Source organism: Monodelphis domestica, chromosome 2, assembly GCF_027887165.1.
Source record: "Monodelphis domestica isolate mMonDom1 chromosome 2, mMonDom1.pri, whole genome shotgun sequence".
Taxonomy (NCBI): Eukaryota; Metazoa; Chordata; class Mammalia; order Didelphimorphia; family Didelphidae; genus Monodelphis; species Monodelphis domestica.
This window is the reverse complement of record NC_077228.1, coordinates 411,766,872-411,789,611: the sequence shown is the minus strand read 5'-3', so window position 1 is coordinate 411,789,611 and position 22,740 is coordinate 411,766,872. Positions and strand designations below refer to the sequence as shown.

The following is a 22,740-nucleotide window of genomic DNA, read 5'->3' as shown; positions in this document are numbered from 1 at the left end:
TACTGTATAGAAAGAACTGTGTATGATAATGACAGGATCATAATTCTAAAGCCAGAAGGGACCAAAGGACCTAGCTACACCAACACTGTACAGTACTTGTGGTTGAAAAAAACTGAAGAAAGTGACCTAACTTAAACTTTGATGCAAACTTGCCTTTATAATATAGGTCGTATTTACCTACCACTAATTCCCATTTCTTTTTTTTTTTAACCCTTACCTTTTGTCGTAATATCAGTTCTAAGCCAGAAGAGTGGCAAGGGATAGACAGTTGAGGTTAAGTGACTTGCTCAGGGTCATATAGCTAGGAAGTGTATGGGATCAGATTTGAACTCAGGTCATCCCAACTCCAGGTGCTTTATTCACTATCCTACCTAGATGCCCAAATTCCTATTGAGTTTGCAACTTTTGTGTATAAGTATATAAGAGTTGAACATTAAGAGGGTTTTTTTTCTCACTTTCAAAAAAAAAGTGACTGCATGCAGGTTTTCATTCAGTGCTTCATAAGCATATAGTATGATCTAATGCTGTAGATTAAAATAAATGAGTAAAATAAAAAAAATATTATTTCTAGTAAGTTTAAACTCATATTCAGTTAAGTCTCTTTCCAAAAGGGTTACTTAAATATGAGATTACTTGGACTTATTTGCTAATCCTGAGCTTCCCCTCCCCCCAGATCAATATATTTTCCATTGATTTTAGTTTGAAGTGTTGCTTCCATTCAGAACACCAATAATCTTTCCCCTTTAAAAAAAAAAATTCTGACATGTTTTGGTCTGTTGATGGGAAGCATCTGATTCCTTTTTAAATTGTATTAAAAGTAACAACCAACCTCTTTCTTCACAGCTAATGCATCTAAATTAGTTGAACCAAGTACCTTATAAAATTAAGCACATTTGAGTTCCAAATCATTTAAATTATCTTTTGAATATGTTCAATGAGTTGTCTTTCATTTAACAAATGTTGTAGAACCAGCTGCTGAAGTTTAATGAGTTAACTATCAACTCTGTAATGTCTTCCTCCTCCAGAGTCTCTGGAAAACATTAACATGCTTAAATAAGCTTGAAAAAAAATATTATCTAGTACTTTGTCCTCTGCTTAGCTGAGTTGGAGATATTATTCAAATACTGTGTCTAAGTGCAAGAATAACACTGCAGATTGTAACCTTGTGACTGTTGCTAAGTTCCCAAGAATGCAAGTTTAGCAGGACTTACACTGAGAAATGTAGTTTGAGAGGAAAGGTCTTTTCTTTTAATGTGTTTGTGTGTGTGTGTGTGTGTGTGTGTGTGTGTGTGTGTGTGTGTGTGTGAGAGAGAGAGAGAGAGAGAGACAGAGACAGAGACAGAGACAGAGACAGACAGACAGAGACAGAGACAGAGAGAGAATGAACCCTTTCTATTATGCTAGTGGATGTTTTGAGTTTTACCTAGAAAAATTTGTAGTGTTAAATTAAAAGTAGTTGATGCTTACACCTGGCAGTTTTGAGTGTCAGGAAGAATTTGCAACTTGTAATGTGGGGTTTCTCCTGAGGCTAGGAAAAAAAAAAGATGAAGATGATTACCTAGTAATTCTTTCAGAAATTCTAACACTTTGGTAGAATGAGAGCTTCTGTTTCAGCTAAGGTAGATTTTGCTTTTGCATTTTAAGAATATATGCTGTGTGACCCTGGGCAAGTCACTTGGACAGAAGTGCCCTGCTTTGCCACTGCAAAGATTTTAAGTTCTGTAGGGCAATATTTTAAAGCATTCCCAGAGCCGCATAAAATGTTATATTCCTTTTCTGCCACATGCAAGGCTTATATGGACCAGTCTTTTTAAAGAGTGACACCAGGCAGCTTTTTTCTTGACTTTGTAGGAATGCAGAAGGATAGGTCCAGTTCAGGATAGTTAGAAATTTGGAGGCCAACTTAAGCAGCCTTGGAAAAAAAACAAGAGCATTTCCTTTTTTTTTTTAGTCCTGTTGCTTATATAATACCTTATCTTATATTTTTTTATTCTGGCATCTAGTTAAATGTCACCAGTGGGAAAACATAGACCATTACAAATAAAGTTATCTTAGGTATTTTACAGTGTTACAGTTCAATAAGTATTTCCGGAGTGGCTTCTATATATAATTGGGGATGTAGACTATAGTGCAAACATCAACAGCATGGAAATAGGTTCTGATCAAGGACACATTTAAAACCCAGTGGAATTGTGGTTGGCTACAGGAAGGGGTGGGGGGAGGGGAAAATATGATTCTTGTAACCAAGGAATAATGTTCAAAATTGACTAAATAAAATTTCCAAAAAATATATGTATATAAGCATCCATGTATGTGTGTACAATCAATTTTTCTATAACTTGTTATGTTTGAAAATGTAATTTGTTCCAACTTGATTGATATAATGGGGAATTTTGAGTATAACACAAATTTCAAGCTTTCTTCTGCTCAATTTTTTCAAAGAGATACAAGAAGAAAACTCAGAAAACTTCTCCACTTCACAATAACTCCCAAGCTGAAACCCTCCTACTATACCTTTCCCCAAGTAAACTTTAGGGTTTTGTCAAGTCAGAATGTCATTTTTATTCTATATCTTCTGGGACAGTAAGTAGAAGCTTAGGTGGAGAAGTGGTCTAAATTACCATCACTATCACCACTACCTTCTTCACACCTTCTGCCATGACCTCCCGATTTCTGAGCCTACCCAACTCAAGGGAGACTTTGCCAGCCTGGACCATGGGAACTGAGGTGAAGGCTAAGGAGGCTGTTGTATGTATTTATTATCCACTTTATATTTATAAAATGGTGTGGTGCTACCATTTTTATTAGGTTCCTTTCTCTGTGTGTGTGTTTCTGATAAAATTTTTGAGTGTTTTGTCCAAGTCTCATTTTTCCCAAAAGCTTGGTGATTTTTATTTGTGATTTTACATATAGCATGATGCTTTTGGAGAATGTATATGTTAATTTATAGCAGAACTGATTGAATATACATATGTACATACAAAAATGTTACCAGGCAATTTAGGGGAGGTAACCAACAACTTGGGGGAGGAGATCAAGAAAGACTTCTTGTAGAAGATGATGTTCTAAAGGAAACCTGGGACTATAAATCAGCAGTTAGGAGGGAGGGAATTCCAGGCCTGGGAGGGATGGCCTCTGCAAAGCTTCTTAGGTGAAAGACGCATCCTATTGCCCAATCTGACTTCCATATCTAGTATGTCATATTTGACACCTTTGGCTTAGCATATCTAATCCTTTATTAATGAAAAGTTTCTGAGAGTGTTTGCTGAACTGGATAAGGATATAAATAATTCTGCTGATTTTTGAAAAATCATCTCCATCAAGATCAAACATTAAAGGGAAGGAATAAAGCATTTATTAAAATGTATTGTGTGCACATCGTTGTGCTAAAAGTAGAAAAATAAGGCTCCCTGCTTTCACAAAGGTCCTTCAACGAGGAGACAGCACGTATGGAAGGTTTTAGCTACATTTTAGACAGAAAGGCCCTGTGGTTCCTAGAGTGCAGTGACAATGGAGATAGTAATGTCATTTCTACTGAGAACATTTTTCCATTTCTGATGTTGAACCATTTGACAGTGCCATGGTCTTTGGTGGCAGTAACTTTATCTTCTGAGTGTCCAGTTTGTTGTAGCTGTAGCACATGGAGGAGAAGTTGCCAGGTGGATTCTTCATGGAATTTGCTTCCCAAATGATACTCGAGAGCGCTGTCCTAGAAGAATTGCTATTCCAAAGGCTCATGGATTTGGGGTCCTGGGCTAGCTCTAAAAAGGTCTGATAGTTAATGGTGGTCAAGGTGGTCAGCATGATTTGTCTTGTTTGATACATGCTGACTCCCATTTTTCCCTCAGGGTGCAAGTATATGGGGAGGGGGTGTTCTAGGGATTAATATGGAAGCAGGGTTGGGAATTTGAGGGGGGGGCACTGCTATTCCCAAGGCTCTAAGAATAAGGATCCTGGGCAGTATCTGTCAGGATCTGAGGGGAGATGGCAATCGGTGTGGTTAGTAGTGATGGTTTTACTTTCCTATTAATTGCACGCTTCCTCCTGGCTCTCCCTGAAGGTGTCTTGCTATTTTGTCAAAACTGGTTTGCCAAGTAAGCACAAATTCTCTTAATAAAGCAGGAAAGGGGACAGCTATGTGGCTCAGTGGATTGAGAGCCAGGCCTAGAGATGGGAGGTCCTAGGTTCAAATCTGACCTCAGACACTTCCCAGCTGTGTGACCCTGGGCAAGTCACTTAACCCCCATTGCCTAGCCCTTACTGCTCTTCTGCCAATACATATTGGCTCCAAGGCAGAAGGTAGGGGGTTTAAAAAAAATAAATAAATAAAAATAAAGCAGGAAAGAGTGGGAACCTATCTGGGCCTAACTTCTTTGGGAAGATGCTTCCTAGCTGTGTGACCCTGAGCAAATCACTTAACCCCAATTGTCTTAGTCCTTGCCACAGAATTCATACTAAGACAGAAGGTAAGGGAAAAATTTAAATACATATAGGCTAAATTTGATATTCATATTAAATAAAATCATTTTAGAAGAACTTTTTAAGCATTTAATTTTCAACAGCCTAAATAAAAGACCCCAAAACAACCATGCACAGGAATATTAATGTCATAAGTCCCTTGTGTGGGCTTTGTCATCCTGTTTGATGAGCAACAAGAACCTGATTTCAGTTCAGCAATCTGAACCAATATTGCTATGTCAACTCAAACAATTTTATTGTATCTGTATTGTAGCTGTTTAAAACAACAAAGACAGCTATGGGGTAGTCAAGGAGGGAAAATATTCCAATTACAAATTTTTTCTTTTTCCTTTTCTTTTCACTACAACCTAAATATCAGTAGACGTGAAAATTTCCAAGATTTAGATCTGGAAACAACTTTAGAAGCCATCTCTTACCATCCTTCACATTGCAAATGAGAAAATCGAAACCCATAAAGGTTAAGTTGCCTTCAGTCATTCAGGTAGTGGAGTCACAGATGCAGGATTTGAAGGTTCCATCACTTCAAAGCCAGTGCTCCTTCTGCTAAATCACATTGCCTCTCTCAGAATTCAAATATTGATTCTGAAACTTACTAACTGTGTGACTTTGAACTAGTCACATCACCTGAGTGTTTCTTCATGTATAAAATAAGGAGAGTAGTAAGTGTACTACCTGCCCCAAATGGGTTACTTTTTACCCTTAAAATGCTATATTCATGTGAGCAATTTTTAGTGTGTGGATTTATCTGGCCTCTGTTTAAATCGGTAACAAATAATAATAATAATAATAATTGTGCTAAAAAAAATTATATTTGAATCTGTTTTTTGCTACCTCATGTCTAGTCACATTCAATAGCAATGCACTGCTCCATTTTTCATGCCTAAATGAGTCCTAAAGATGGGAAGTGGTGTCTGTGGCAGAGTCTGGCTCCTGTGACTTGACTTGACTACAAATTACTTTATGAGTTTTATTTTTAAAATCAAAGAGTTAGTGCCGTGTTGGCATTCTTTTATGAGTGAACTCATTTCTCTAGCTCTTGGCTGAAGATTCTTCTCCATTAAAGTGTCATAAATTCTTTATTTCTGAATTATGATGAGTTGGAAAAATTTAGAGCATGCACTCCAAGTGAGACTGGGGGTAGGGCAGAGGGATGCATTTTCTGAGTCTTGAGAAAGGCTTTCTGAAAATGCCAGCTTGTTCGTTCTAGCCTCCAAGCTGCTCTGTTACAGTCACCAAATAATATATTTCTGCTGTTCACTTAAACAGAGCACCTACAAATACATTGCTGACATAGATCTGAATTGAATTGTTTCATTCAGTAGGCTAAGGGAAAAGCTGTGAGTGCCTTCCTCCCATGATTGTATTGAGTTCTGTTTTCTCACCAAGTAATGATAGGTAATGAGGTGTTAAATAAAGAAAAATTTTGGCATGGTTGTTGCTATGAATGAGAACTCAGCTAGAACTCATACCTTTTCTGAATGGGAGGGAATTTGGGTTTGATAAATTTAATGCCTGAGATTATTCTATCTTTGGCTATTGTCAAGGATTCCATGTAGTCCTTCACTTTAATTTCACATGGCTCAGGTTCAGGACTTGTCCTACAGCTTGGAATAATGACTGCTGCTTTCCTGTGATGTTCTGCTAAAATTAAGATCTTCAGCTGGGAAAGCCCAGATCGAACCATATAACCTCCCTGCATAAAGTCCTTCAAAACTTTTCCCCTTAGTGTGTTCAGTCTTCTTCTATTTTATTCTTCTCCGCAAATTTTATGATTCAGAAGCACCTATCTTCCCTCTGTTTCTCACATTTTCCTTCCATGACTTTTCACTGGGTTACTCCCCATGCCTGAAATTCTCTCTTTCCTTCCCTCTGCCTTCAAGATTCAGTTCAAGGGCAGGTAGGTAGAACAGGGGATAGAGTGCCAGGCCTGGAGTTGAGAGGACCTGGTTCAAATGTACCTGCTGTCAGTATGACCCCTAGCCCTTGCCACTCTTCCCTCCCCCTGATACTAAGTCAGAAAGTAAAGGTTTAAAAGAAAGGGCTCAATTCAAATATTATCAGCTATAAGAATATATATATATTCTTTTTCTCGTGAGATTGCCTTCCTTCTATTCTCCATATCCTGATGTACAAAATTATATACAGATTGTCTTCTCCATTAGAACTGAGAAGAAAATTTTAAAATAAAACTTTAAAAGTATCAATATTAAAATAATTTTGATTTAAAATTAAAACTTTTGAGATCAGAGCTTATTATTTTACCTTTCCTTGTATCTCCAGAGCTCAGTACAGTGCCTGCCACATAGTAAATGTATAATAAATAAATACTTGTTCATCAACTGATTGAATCTGTTGAGGATTGTATTCTACCTGGCCTTTTTTTGGACAGCCTCATATTGTTCTTTTCCCTTATTCTTTCTTCCCTTACTATGGTCATTAAGTTGTTTGAATTCAAGTTGATAGGATCATAATATCAGAGATTTACAGTTGGAAGGAAGCCAACTAGTCTTTCCTCCTCATTTTACAGATGAAGAATTGAGAACGCATGATTTTAAGGGACAGTTACCCAGGTTGTAAACATCAGAAGTTGAATTTTTTTTTTAATTTCTCCTGTGTCCTGAACTTTATCTCTGAAACTGTCATTTTCCATGTCAATACTTACCTATATCAATGATAAGCCATATCATATTGGAAACTTCCTTTATCAACCCCAAAATCTCACCTTTAACTCAATAGATAAGCCATAAGTAGTCATCTTAGTTTTAGAGAAGTTAAGTGAATTATATATGATTATACAACAAGGAAAACTCTGAAATCTAAGCCTTTGGCTTCAAAAGTCTTTAAGTTTTCTTTGTATTAACCTATGTTGCTTCTCATTTTAATAGGCATTTGGTTGTTCTTTAAGTGATTTATAGTAAGTGGCAAAAAGAATTGGTATTGGGCAACTAGGTAGACTTGGTAGATTAGAGAGCCAGGCCTGGAGACAGGAGGTCCTGGGTTCAAATATGACCACAAACTTTTCCTAGCTTTGTAACCCTGAGAAAGTCACTTAGCCCCATTTGCCTAGCCCTTATACCATTCTTCTGCCCTAGAAATAATACTCAGTGTTTTACAGAGAAAAAAGAATTGGCTTTTTTTTTTCACTCAAATCATTTTATATTTAATTTTTTTCTTTTTTTGTGTTTTTTCTTTCATGTTCACGGGAGAGAGAGGAGGGGGGGAAGGGAGATGGAGATGTATATATGTATAGGTATCACTTCCAGATTGCAGGGGTTAGGAGCACAGATCCCTCAGGATCTAGAAAATGGACATAAAATTTTTTGGCCCTGCCTTCATTTCAGAGAAGAAATCCTTTTTTTTCTTTTTCTTTTCTTTTATGGGATGTTCCCATTACTTAATTGTAAAATTTGGGTTAAGTATTTAGTCATAAGCTATATGTAAACTTTTTCTATGTCGTCTGCTGGCTTTTGTGTGTTGTCTAAGACTTCTACAAAACTCCCCCCAAATTCCCATTTAATTTCTTATACTGACCTGCAATATATTGAAACTACAATGGCGACAGTCAGAGTATAGAAGGGATAGCACATGGGTATATGTTTGTTTATACATATATGTATATACATCTGTGTATGTACAGTAAGACACTGGAATAGTAGTAGAAAGAGCAACATAGACTATAAGAGACACAGACTATAAATACTAGAAGAATTGCAATGTTAAAAAAAAGTTCATTATAAGACAATATAGTCAAGTAGTCAAGGAAGTCTATAGTAGCTGAGTAAACAGTAGGTAAAAAAGATCCAGAACTATGGGTTGTGAATGTAAAAATGAAGAGGAATCATTGAATTCCAGTGTTATTAAAGATTAAGTTTTGGTAAGACAGTGACTTATTGGATATAGTAGGAGAAGGAAGAGTCATAATAATTGAGTTTTTGAATGTAGGGAACTTGGGGGGTAAAGAAACTAGAATCAGTTACCAGTTTGATGAGGAAGATTGAACTTCTTGTTGTATGATTCAGGTAATATAAATAATAGCTGATATTTACATAGTACTTTAACGTTTATAAAGCAGTTTGCATACATTATCTCATTTGATCCTTACTATATACCTGTGGGATTGCTAATATATATACATATACATATATATATATATATAATTATTATCCCATTTAACAGATGTATAAAATAAGCTGGAGAAGGAAATGGCAAACTACTCCAGTATCTTTGCCATGAAGAGTCAAACACAACTGAAACAATAGAGTGTCAATGTCTAGGATATCATTTTAGAAGCCATTTGTATAAAGGTGTTGCTTAAAGCTGTAAGAATAAATAAGTTCTTTGAAAACAAGAGAAGGAAGACAGTGATGAGGCCTTTGGGAATACTTGTAGTTTTAAGACAAAGGAGGAAGAAAAACAAGCAGTAAAGATAATAGAGAAATATAGGTTAGAACAGGCGTTCTTAACTTGCAGTCCATGAACATTTGGTTTCTTAAAGTATGTTGATAACTATATTTCAAAATAATGTTTCCTTTGTAAACATATGCATTTAAAAACATTTTTTCCTGAGAAGAGGATCACCAAATTACCGAAGGGGTTCATAATATCAAAAAAACTTAAGAACTCCTATGTTATTTAGAGAGTAAAAGTGTCCAGTGACATAAAAACCAAGGCAGGAGAGACTTGGAGGAAGGAATGATAAACTAGGGAGAACATCAGCCAACTTTCCAGCTTTAAAGCTTTTTGGGGCCAATTTTAAAAATTAGATACATAGGAAGATTTAGATCATTTGAGGTAGCTGCTTAGAGTCCCCACCTATCCCATGGAAAGTAGGAGTAGAATGCAATATTCAGAAATGCTTTATTCTCCCAAAGGAGAAGGCAGAAGAGTAAGTCAAATGGACCAACAATGAGGCCTTTGGGAAAACTTGTAATTTTAAATTCTGTTTTTGTTCTTCTCCCAATCCAACCCCTGCCACCAAAATATAAATCCACAGTTTTTCCCTTACAGATTTGTAATAGTCTGGCTAATACAAAAGATAGAATAATTAGGTAAATCTTGCATATTCAGTCAATTTTTCATCTTCTTGTTATGTTCCCAAGAATTACACTATATTACTTTATTTTCCATGTTGTTGCTCAGAGAGAGGCTAGTCCATCCATTAATATATCCAGTGCCTTTTCATTCCTATACTGCTGGAACCACTTTGAAACTGATTTCTTGGAGATCTTTTTCCTTTTAGAAACTCCCCCTCTCCAAAGATCAAATGTCTTTTATTAAAAAGAAAAGTTTTCATTGTAAAATTTTATTCAGATAAATTCTGCAATTCTTCTGGGCCTCCAGCAAGCAGGGTGCTTTGCCCTTTGCCAGTGGATAAATTGGAGCAGAGAATGATTTTGCACTTAGCAACAGAGAATTAGACCTGAGGCTTTGGGGTTTCTAGTGTGCTTCTCTTGAGAGATTAACTAGTAAAATGTAAAGGAATCTCTGCCTAAGGCAAGGAACAGACCATATAAGACTTGCTGTAACATACGATAGCTTCCATTCAGGAGATTTCTCTGTAAAGACACCATCTCATTCCTGATGAATAAATGATGCTGAAATTGATGGCAAATATTTTCATCCCTATAGATTGTAAGTAAACATTCCAAGAAAAAAATAAGGTGTTATTTGAAAAAAAAATATAGCAGCTTGACTGTAAGGCGAGTTCATACAGTTCATGAACTTCATATAAAATGGGCAAGCTATCATATTAGTATTAATATGACTCTGTTTCACTCCATTTTCAAAGTTCCATTGCAACAAATGAGGCAGAAATCTCATTCATCACTGGATGTCTTTACTCATTGATGTACTACTTTTGTGTCAGTGTTGCATTTTAGGATGCTGTCATGTGCAGGTTACTTGAATGACCTTCTGTATGAAATATGTTAGGTACAACGAAGGTGGGATTAAAACAGCAAATTTAAGGGCTTTCCATGTGCCAGGAAACTTGCTAGGAATTAGAGATACAAAGATAGTCCCTGTCTTCAACGAATTTATATTCAATTGGATTAACATCTTACATGTAGAAGTATATGCAAAAATATATAAAAATCAAATATAAAGTCAATCAAGGGTTGAAAAGAGGCTGTAGCATCTGGGGAGGAGTGGGAAGGGACTCCTATAGGAGATGGGGTTTGAGCTAAGCTTTGAAGGAATACCAAAGCTATATGAATCAGTGCCTGCAGTTGAAGACGTATAATTGTAGTGTAGATGAAGAAATATGATTTCGGCTCAGTTCAACAAATTTATTGCAAGGAGTGGTTTTCATGGAAATACAAAAATGATCAAGACCTACATATTCAAGGAACTCATAACTTAACAGGTTAGGGTATATATATATATATACAACTAACTAGAACATGTAGCAGAACATATGTGCTATATAAGAGGAACTAAAAATATTTTGTGGGACTTTGTGGGTACAGATATTTCATGTGATTAGGAAGAAGAGAGAAGCTTTCCCTTAAGGTAGGGGTTCTAGAGAGGGCTTTAAAATATTGTGCATGGGCTTATGGGAAAGAAAGAAGGCCTTAAAGATCTATGAAATAAGGGGCAGCTAGGTGGCTCAGTGAATTGAGAGCCAACCCTAGAGATGGTCAAATCTGACCTCAGATACTTCCTAGCTGTGTTAACCTGGACAAGTCACTTAACCCCCATTGCCTAGTCCTTACCACTCTTCTACCTTGGAACCAATACACATAGATTCATAAAGACTGCAAGAATTCAACCATCTTTCCCTCTGTCCCTGGTCATAAAGGCTGTATTTCCATCACTGGTGAAATCTAAGATGGAAGGCAAGGGTTTGTTTTTTGTTGTTGTTGTTGTTGTTGTTTTAAAATCTATGAACTAACAAAAAACTAACATAAAAAAAAGAATCATGGTAAAAATCAGAGGAATATCTAGGAAGCATCAAGTAACCTAATTGCTTGGATCATACTGGTATATATGGGGGAATAAAAAGAGACAAGATCTGAGATGCTACATAAAGGAGTTTGAACTTTATTGCTAGAGTGAAAAAAATTCACTGGGTTTGGAATCACTGGTCCTAGGCTTGGGGTAGAGTGTTTAAGTGGAAGGCAATTCTGATTTTCCTGGTTAAATAGTCTATTTGGAACATGATGTCAGTCCTACAACTTACTCCTAAGAGGAGGGGAAAATTCAAGGTACACCCTTGCCACTGCCCCAGTACCTGATGGTGGCCTGTTTGAACATAAGATCCCATTGTATTCTTTATCAAGGTAGTAAATCAGGACACATCTGATTTAAACCCTCTGAGACCTAAGACAGTTCCTCCACAGAGCTACTGGAGTATCCATTGGTGGAACTGATAAGTCCTTTCTTTAAATCAACTGATTGTTTTGATGGGATTTTACCAATGATATAAATACAGCTTTCATGACCAGGGACAGAGGGAAGGATGGTGGAACTCTTAAAATTCTTTATAGGAGAACTGTGACAAAAACAAACTTTCAATTAATTGGAGTGTCAATGACCACCAAGTAATCTTAATTAGAAAGACACATTCACTTCCACAGGATTTGAGTATTTGTAATTGTTGTGTTTTTTTTTATTTAAATGGAAATTCCCAATATTCTTTTCTTTGTATGTAGGAGCACTCGAATTAGAGAATAAGGGAGAGCTTGAGAATGGAGGTGATGCACAAAGATCCAGAGAATGGGTGAAAGAAAAGAGAAAGATGCCTATAATCAACATAGATTAACAAAATAGGAAGAGAGCTGCACAGGAAGAATGGGGAAACATAGGCAAAATAGAGCAAAAAAAAAAGAGCGAAAAGGTGAGAGGCAAAGAAGAGGGAAACCACATAGTTGTTTGTTTGCATCTTTTCTTCTTCAACCCTCTGATCTCAGATATGACTGTAATAGAGTTAAATATTGAGCTAATCAGGAGATGGAATAAAGATTTTATAGGACTTGGGTAGTTGCTTTGAGAATCATATGGTTCAGTGAATTTATTTTCCCTCAAGAAAAGATATTGGAGGATATTCATAAAAATAATATAGAAAGGAAGGGAGCTAGGTGACTTAGTGGATAGAGAACTAGACCTAGAGACAGAAAGTCCTGGGTTCAAATATGACCTCAGTAATGTCCTAGCTGTATGACCCTGGGCAAGTCAATTCACCTCATTTGCCTAGCCCTTACTACTGTTCTGCCCTGTAACCATTAGTTGGTATCAACCCTAGGACAAAAGGTGTGAGGGTAAGAGTAGAGGGAGGGAGGAAGAAAGGGAGGGAGGTAGAGAGAGATGTAAAATTTAAATTATATCTCATAATAAAAATATTATATTTTGAGATTTATTAAGGATTATTAGAAATCAAGGAATAAAGAAGATACAAAATAATAAATCACGTACCCATGGCTGATTAGCCAATTCAGAACCCCCAAGATTAGCTTACTTACTCTACATCATTGCAATGCAATGGAAGAGAGAGAGGTAGGTATTACTGCCAGGTAAATACCAATTGTGATCTCACCAACGTGGAGACTCAGGTGAGATTATAGGGAATTCTGGGAAATGCCAAGAACTTCTGGGGATTGAAGTCTGGGGCTCAAAGTTCTTTGCAGAACTTTGTAAATTAAATAGAATATTTGTTGTTATTTGACTCTCAGACAATGATATCATCAAAACTCTCCAAAAAATAACAAATTATGATTTCTAACAAGATTTTGACAGCATAATATAACAACACCACAGTTTAGATCAGACTTCCTAAAAAGACTTTAGATAATTTTTTAAAGCTTTGACAGAATGATGACTGAACTACAATGCCAAATGAGCTAATCATTCGAGTATATATTCTTCAGAACATAGTGACCCCCCAAAAAAAAACATGGATTAAAAAAAGAGTTTTGTTTTCAGGCTGAGCTACCTTCACTTTCTGTCTGGTACAGTGCCTGATGGTCTCATTTTTTTTTTGGTATTCCTTGGGATTATAATCCTACTGCAACAAGGCCCTTTTGAAAATGTAAGCAACAGTACAATATGTTTTTCTATTATTCTATTAACGTGGATTTAATTTTCCAGTTAAAACTTAAGAAGTTAGTCCCATGAAGTAATGAGGACATCAGAGTGGTAAAAAAAAATTAAAGAGAGAGCGGAGTAAGTACAATAAATACTTGAATGAATGAGAAAGTGAATAAACAATCAGAAGAAAGGGCAGAAAGCAGGCTGGGGGGGCGGGGGGGCACTGCAGAAAGGGCCCTGGATACATCCAGGACCAAGCATGAAAATCGAGTGCCCTGACATACACACACTTGGAGATTGGATTCTGCCTAGTTCTTTAGATTCTTTACTGTAACCCTTATGAATTGACTCATTCTCCCACCAAAACCAAAGACAAAAAACCCACAGAGAGTAAAATTTTTTGACATTCAAGATAAATGCATTTATAAAAAGTTAATACCAGCAACCATCCCTCATTGCATTTCATGTGTTTTGTGTGGCGTTGGCCTAATCAGGGAGCAGCATGAGAATGTCCTAGGATGGAAATAACCTTCATGGGAGTAAAAGGACACACAATTCCAACTTCCTCTGCTTCACAGTTTTCCTGGGGCTAACCATCCCTGAGTACAGAAATTAATGAGGGGAAGGGAGAGCAGAAAAAAGTGGTCTTTGGAGCTGGAAATTTACTGGTAGAGATCTGCTACTTCCCTGGTATTATTGAGTTTATCCAGAGGGGAAGGAATCAGTAACAGGAAATTGTAAGGAATAAAGAAAAATAAGTTCTAGAGGCTGATTACACAATCTGGTGATTAATATAAAAATTGAAAATGATCCTACAAAATTTAGTCCTTGGAAAAGGAAGTCTGGGAGCCACTGATAGTAAATTAAATGTGGACTTCAGAAGCATACCAATGATTTTTCTGCTATGTTTTTATTTTATTTGAATGACTCAAGATGCCAGTTGTACAGGTCATAGAAATTTTAAAGAATGATTTGGGTTTTGTTTTGTTTTTAAGCTTTCTTGCTATGAACATCTATCAGTAGTGGGCATTCTGGCCTAGAAATGTATTCTGGTAAGCCAAAGAAACCATTTCTTCTAACCTACATGATTTATAGGACACTACTGAGATGAGCACAGTGATCTGACCAAATAAATCCAATTACAGCAAAATTCCAGTAGGACAGAATCCAGCTAGCTAGAATATTCAATTAATTTAATTTCCCCATCCCTGCACATACTTTGTGAGTGAAAGGAACAAATGACAACAAAATAAGTCAGTAATGGATTTATTTAATTTAACCAAACAAAAACACTGTGTATTATCATTGATAAGTAGAAACTAGCATGGTATAGTGGGGAAAAGTCTGAATTTGAAGTCATCAGACCTATTTCTAATAGGACACTGTTACTCTACTTCCTGTATGAGGCTAGGAAAATAATTTTTTTTCACCCTTTTGTCCTATGCAAAATAGGAGAGAGAAGGTGAGGGAAGACTGAAAAAGCTTTAAATCCTTTGTTCCAGTGGCAATTAGGTGGTTCAGTGGATTGAGAGCCACCTAGATTTGATAATACTCTGGAAGCTGTATTGAGAATCAAGGGATACGTATGGTTCAGTGACTTTATTTTTCCTCAAGAAAAGAGATTGGAGGATATTCATAGAAATAATATAGAAAGGAGGCAGTTAGGTGGCTCAGTGGATAGAGAACCCAGCCTAGAGTTGGGAGCTCTTGGATTTAAATATGACCTCAGAAACCTCCTAACTGTATGGTCCTGGACAAGTCAGTTAACTCTCATTGCCTAGCCCTTACTGCCCTTCTGCTTTGAAACCAATATACAATATTGATTCCAAGATGGAAGGTAAGGGTTTAAAAGAGAAAGAGAGAGGGAGAGAGGGAGAGGACCCTTGATGGTGATGTCAAAGCTCTACTGAACTCTTTCTTCTCTTTTCTGAAACCAACAGAGAAGCAGGTTGTCACTTAAATAACCAGTTAGGTATTATAATCTATATTTTGTCTACCAGATACCTGGAGAAGAAGATATTCTGTGTCTATGTGAGGGCTTTCCCAACAGATACATTATATCCTGGTGCTTACAAAGGATATTCAGGCTACACATGAGTCCCTCTCCAGTTTCTGTGAGCTCTTCCATGGTGGGGGACACTGGTCATAGACTTCATATAGATCTAGGAATATGAGCTATAATATGGTTATTAAAAATTACAGAAATGGAAGACTCTCATTTCTGCTCTGAGCCATCATTGTGTTAGGGAAGATATTTCCCAGCCTCCTGATCTCTTGGATCATAAGTTCATTATTGAACCCATATGGCAAGAGGGATGGTTATAAATTTAGCTACAAATACATTTTACTTTTCACCAAGGCAAGGGAGGAAATTCATATAGTTCATAAATTTAAATTTTTTTCTAATTGGAATACAAGTATCATAACCATGGAAAGAGTATTAGAATTTGGGGGGGGTGTTTTTTTTTAAACTTTTACTTTCTGTCTTAGTAACAACTCTTAAGACAGAAGGGCAAGGGCTAGACTAATGGGTTTATTAAGTGATTTGCCCAGGCTCTCAAATCTATGAAGTGTCTGAGGTCAGATTTGAATCAAGGTCTTCCTCACTCCAGGTTCATCCCTCTATCCTCTGAGCCACCTAGCTCCCCAAGAATCTGAGTGTAAGACCCTTATGTGCCTCCTCCTTCCTTTGTGATCTTTGACAAATAGCTTTAGTTTTAGAGGGCTTGGTTCCTCATTTATAAAATTGCCTCTTCCAATTTTATCTATAATCCTATGATCCCCAATTCCCCCACTCCCTTAAAAAAAAAAAGAGCTAGAATACCACACTTTCTAATTATTCTGTCAAATTAAAGTTTTATTATATATTATTCAGGTAATGAATAACTTGTAAATCCTAAAACATCTGTAATTGAAGTTCTCTAAATTTCTATTTATTGCCTGAATTTTATTGCCCTCTGCTTCCTTTTTTTTCCCCCACCAGGTTACTGAATACTTTTATTCTACACATAAAATCCACTAAGGAACTGGCCTGCAGTGACAAGGACATGGCTCCACATGTGGCCACAAAGGGCAGGGGGCAGGGCTAGGGGTGTCACAAGTAAAGTGTTCCAGTGGTGCTGGGTGATCAGGTACAGCCTGACAGGACAGTTCTAAGGAAGCAGGGACAACATCAGAGGGGGCGGGAGGGGGCACTAAGCAGCACAGGCCCTGGTCTGGTGCTCAGAGCACTCGGGTGATTGGTGCCCACTGGCTCTGGGCCCTCTTAGGCACACAGCAGCCTACTGGGCCTTAGGGGTTCTGAAGTTTCTTCCAGCGAACTTCACCTTGCCGCCCAGCTCTTCCTCAGTTCTGAGAATCTGATTATACTTGGCCAGATGCTCAGATCAGCAGGGGGCACCAGTCTTGATCTGTCCAGTGCACAGACCCATCACTAGGTCTGCAGTGAAGGTGTCCTCAGTCTCCCCCAGAATGATGGGAAACCATGACTCCCCACCCTTTGGCCTGGGCCAGCTTGCACGCCTGGAGAGATTCAGTCACGGTGTCAATCTGGTTCACTTTGAGCAGAAGGCAGTTGCAGGCTTTGACATTGACAGCCTTTTCAATGCCCTTGGGATTGGTCACAGTGAGGTCATCCCCCACCACCTGGATGCCTGCAGTAGCAGTGAAATTTGTCCAAGCTTCCCAATCATCCTGGTCAAAGGGATCTTCAAAGGGCACCACTAGATAATCCTTGATGAAGCCCTTATAGAGGTCCCCAAGAGCCTCAGAGGAGATGTGCCTTCTGGGGTCATCAGGGGACTTAAAGTCCAACTCCCAGATTTCCCAGATCAGTAGAATTCAGAGGCGGCAACATCCATGCCAATGACTACCTTATTGGTATAGCCAGCTTTACTAATAGCAGTCGTTAGCAGCTCCAGAGCTTCTTTATTCACCAGGATGTTAGGAGCGAAGCCACCCTCAATTCCTACATTGGTGGCATCCTGTCCATATTTCTGCTTAATCACATTCTTCAGGTTGTGGTAGACCTCAGCTCCAATGCGCATGGCCTCCTTGAAGTTTGCTGCCCCAACAGGGAGGATCATGAACTCCTGCATGGCCAGCTTGTTACCAGCATGGGAGCCACCGTTGATCACGTTGAAGGCTGGAACTGGCAGGACAACTTCTTCATTGCCTGCCAGGTCAGCAATGTGGCAATACAGGGAGACACACTTCTCTGCAGCTCCAGCCTTACAAACAGCTAGAGATACTCCCAGGATGGCATTAGCACCAAATTTAGATTATTATCAGTGCCGTCCATTTCGAGCATCAATTTGTCAATCTTCTCCTGCTCCACAACATTCAGTTTCTTGCTAATCAGGCATGGGGCAATAGATTTATTGATGTGCTCAACCGCTTCTGAGACACCTTTCCCCAGGTAGCTGGTTTTGTCATTGTCTCAGAGCTCCAGGGCTTCATGGACACCAGTAGAGGCACCACTGGGTACAGCATCTCGGAAGAGACCTTTTGAAGTGCAGAGATCAACTTCAACAGTGGGGTTTCCCCAAGAGTCAAAGATCTCTCTTGAGAATAGACATCTTGAGATTCTGAATACAGTTTCCATCAATGAACTCAGAGAAGAGAGGCCGAGGACCTCTGTTTCCTTTTTAAATTTGAATTTTTCTCTAGTAATAGACTTTTTTATAAGATTAACCTGAAGAATAAGAGGAAGGTTTTATCTTAACCTCAAAATAGAGATAATACTTCTAAATGTAGTCAACTCACAATTAATTAGGAACTGCTGGATCACTGGTGAACTCCATGAGGGCAAGAATAGTTCCTTATCATAAGATGACATCTCCCTCTGTACCTATCACAGGTCTCTGTACAGTATTTAAGTTATTGAATAGTTGAACTTGTTGACTTTATAGTTGGGTTATCTAGACCAGGATTGTTGGCAAGGAAGCTCCAGTATTGTCAGCTAACTAATGACACTATTCAAATATATTTGGATGTTGGCAACACTCTTTAGCTTCCCTTTTAGTGCAGTGTCACACATAAATGGCATGTTCCCTAATTTGACTAGCATCATTCTCAACCTTGCCCCCAACTATGTGTTGGATGACCTTTAGCCTTCAGAAAATTGCAAGCTGTTATTTTGGCAGGCAACAAAATCCATTGATGGAGGATTTTTGCTTCTATTCTTCTTCCTCTTTCTTGTCTCTTGACCATTTATTTGTTTATTAATGTGTTCTTTGTTTCTCAGTCAGGGGAATTAAAAGTAAATGAAACTTAAAGCAATCATTTTGAGCAGCTATGGCAAAGAATAGACAAATATGTGATGTTAAAGCAGGTGCTTGAAGATGAAAATCACAGTTGCTTAGCCCTCACTGTTCTTCTGCCTTGGAACCAATACTTGTATTATTCTAAGAAAATAAAATAAATGATGGGGAAACAACATATATATACACAGATATATATATATATGTCAGTATATATAAAATAAACATATGGTAGTTGAGCACACTAGCATGTAGAATCAGGGAAGACTTCATGTAGAAGATAACATTTGAGCTGATTTTTGAAGAAAGTAAGGAGTTCTTTGAGGTGAAGGTGAGAAGGAACTGAATTCTAGGAATGAGAGTTAGCTAGGGTAAAGACACAGAGATGGGAAGTAGATGCCTCAGGAATGAGAAGGCTACTTGTATGTCTAAACCATAAATGAGAAGAGGAAGAGTTGTATAATGAAGCTAGAAAAGTAGGTTAGGACCAAGTGGGAGAAAGGCTTTAAGAGCCAACAGAAGAGTTTATGTTTAATGTCAGTTAGCATTTATTAAGCACTTGTAGTATACCACAGTAGGGGTAATGGGGGCATTTTTGGAGTTTGTGGAAAGTATGGCATAGGAGAGTGACTAAAGAAAATTACTTTGGCAGTTATACAGATGATGGATTAGACCAGAGAGAGAAACTTGAGGCAGAGGGACTAATTGGTAGGCCATTGCAATAGCCCAAGCAAGAGGTGATGAGGTTGTGAGCACTATGGTTGTAAACTTAGGAAACTAGAAGAATGGTGATGCCTTGACAGATATAGTGCAGTTTGGCATTTTTTCCCTAGTCCAAGATATTAGGATTGTTTATTGTGTCCTAAAACAGTCAGATGAAGCAAGAACTCTGAGAAAATAGTTGCCTTTTTTCTTCACAGCCAAAAAAAAAAGAGATTCAAAAACAAAAATCATCAGAGATATTTGTAGATGGGAAATGTACATGAGACATAATATTGTAAACTCAAGATAACTAATGGATCAAAAGGTGAAATCCTACATATCACTTCTCTCTACAAAAGGTCTGTATGGAATCTATTCAGTCAGAACCAACATATTCTGTCCTTTGAAATATCATCCAGGTTTTCCCAGGAAGACCTCTGGACTGCATATTTGTCCTGCAATATCCTTAGAAGGCTCTGCTAATGATCAAATGACAGGATAACTCCCAGAATCTGTTAAAATAACAGAGAAAAAAGAATGAAGTAGAAGCTATTCAAACTTTTGTTTTCTTTTTTTTTTGTGGTTTGTGGTGTTTCCTCAGCCTCCTCAAAAACCACTCTGACCTTCAAAGGATTCCTCAGCCTCTGCCACTAAAGCTCCTTTGGTCTCTTCTACTGCCTTCTCAGCTACTGAAGCCAATATGACCACCACAGAGGCCTTCAAAGCTGCTGGGCTTTATTCAGCCCAGTTACTTTGTTTCCATCAAACTCCCTGTCTTCTATGACCCATTTCACAGCTTTAGCTTCTTCTTTTCAGTTGAAGTCCACAAAACTGAATCCTTTAGACAACCCTGCCTCCCTGAATGTAACTATCCTGGCACCAACTGACCTATGAAACATCACAGATGCAATAAAAAACTCATGAAGAAAATAAAGTTAAATAAAAGATGGTGCTTTGAGATCTATGAAATTCCAACAGTTCCTTCTTTGCCTATGGATAGCATTTTTTTTTATCATGAGACCTTTGGGGTTATCTTAGAACTTTGTTGATAATAGTTGAATCCTTAATATTGATCATTATTCAGTATTTCTGTTACTGTATTCACTATTCTGGTTCTGCTAAATTCACTTTGCATCAGTTTACATAAGTCTTTCCAGGTTTTTCTGAATTTGTTTTGTTCATCATTTTTTTAATGGCGCAATAGTTTTCCATTACAACTATATACCACAGCTTGTTCAGCCATTCCCCAATTGATGAAATACACTCCCCCCAGTTTCCAGTTTTTTGCCTACAAAAAGAGGTGCTAAGAATATTTTTATACAAGTAGGTCCTTTTCCCTGATCTCTGAACTCTGTGGGATATAGACCCAATTGTGGTATTGCTGGGTCAAGGGGTCAAGTTCTTTTGGGTATCCTTTCTTTGGTTCAGAGCAGTCTAATCTCAATAGCATCTTCAAATACTTCCTAAGTTATTTCATAAGGCAGATTCTTGATGAGCACCCTTACATCTTGATCTTTTTTTCTTTTGCCTTTTCTAGTTTCATTTCTGTGCCAAGGACTTTAGTCACTGAGTTCCAGCACCTTTTCCATATCTTCGTCTGGTTCAGATTCCATAAAACCAAACTTCTTGGTGGTACCAATTTACATGTCCACTACTGTAAAATTCTTTTTTTGCAAAGAAGTCCATAATGCCAGTTTTTAGTTCGGAAGTGGCTTTGTTGAAGTTCAAATTACCAGAAAAAAAAGATTGAAATTTGTAAGTGCTTCAGCTTATAATTTCTGTTTCTTAGCTTTGGTGACTTTTGGTTTACCCTTCTTCTTTGATAGACACTTTCTCTTCTTCCTTCTGTTCATCATTATCTTCCTCCTCCTATAATTCCTTGGCTTTCCCAGGGATAGTTTTCACAGAAGGAGCCTTCCTTTTGGCAGGTATGGTATCTGTAACTTCTTCAGAGTTTGTCATCCTTGGAATCATCATGGTAATCTTTTGCCCATCCTCAGTCTTGTTTGACTGCAGCTGATGCCATTTTTGTTTTTGTTGCTTTGAGTGGTTCAGATTCTTCATCCTCCTCATCTTTATTGTCTTCTTCATATTCACTGTCTTCTTTTTTGTCATTCTTACCATTTTTTTTGACCCTTTGGTCAAAGGGGCTGCTAACTGTTGCTGAAGTAGCTTCCTTCTTGTCTGGTGTGATGACAGCTTTGACTGGGCTACCATTTTCTTGGAAGGGGCCATGACTGTCATCTTACCAGGTATCATGACTACTTTCGTGGCAGGTGTGAAGGTAATAGTAGCTTTTTTGGTTGGAGATACCTCTCTTCAAGCATGGGTAAAAATGAAGTAGAGCTATAGGATTATAATTGAGGGGATGATAGTCCATGGAAATTTGAGTTTGTAGTTAGCCAAAAAGGACCAGTACTTTGATTAAAGAGAGAGGCAGTCTACTGAAGAATCAAGAAAGGATGAGTTTAAGACATATAATGGGGTTGATCTTGGCTAAGAAAAGGTCACCTCATTGTCATTAAACAAGCATTTATTAAGTATATTTTATGTGCCAGGCATTGTAGTAAATGCTAGGGGTACAAAAAGAGGCAAAAAATAGTCCCTGCCCTCAAGTAGCTCCAAATCTAATAGGGAAAGACAATAAGCCAACAAATACTTACAGACTAAATGCTAACTAACTGATTTATGGGAGGTTTGAAGAGAGGAAATATTGCAATTTATTGTGATTAAATGTGGGCCAGAGTGTCCAATAGGGGTCTCAAATCTGAGGGGGGGGGTGAGAGATAATGAAGGGTTAAAAGGATGACACAGTGCCAGCAGGCTGCTAACAATCTTTATTTATTCCATCATGATTCTTCTCCATCAGGCTTCAGCCTCTCAGGCTTCTGACTCTCTCTGAGCTAGAAGTAATGTATATTTATCTTCTCTACCAAGCTAGCTCATTATAGGGATCAAATGGTCAACAAAAAATAATTTTAACTAGAACCTGGCATCTAGGGACAAGGAGGGAATTTCTTCCTACCCTCCACATATTTATCTTCAAGGTTGAGCTATTCTTTGCAACTGTGCCCTCTTTCTGACCTTTACCAGAGGAGAAGAGGGGAAAGCGTTTTTTTGGTTTTTTTTTGGGGGGGGGGGTTAACCTCTTGGTCCCTGACAGAGAAAGAAGAGACAGTTTAGAATGGTTACTGTTGTTAATGGAATAGTGAATCAGTTAGGAAGTACTTAAAACCTTGTTGAAGTAAGAACCTACTGGATGTAAGGTAACATC

The 22,740-nt window shown here is 37.8% G+C and overlaps 1 protein-coding gene and 1 pseudogene across 17 annotated transcripts in view; one reads left to right on the top strand and one right to left on the bottom strand.

The window, feature by feature from the left end:
• MAP7 (microtubule associated protein 7) overlaps nucleotides 1-22,740 on the top strand; it is a 249,148-nt gene that overhangs the window by 152,422 nt on the left and 73,986 nt on the right. The gene's annotated exons all lie outside the window — the stretch shown is intronic.
• On the bottom strand, nucleotides 16,770-18,130 carry LOC103092576 (alpha-enolase-like; annotated as a pseudogene).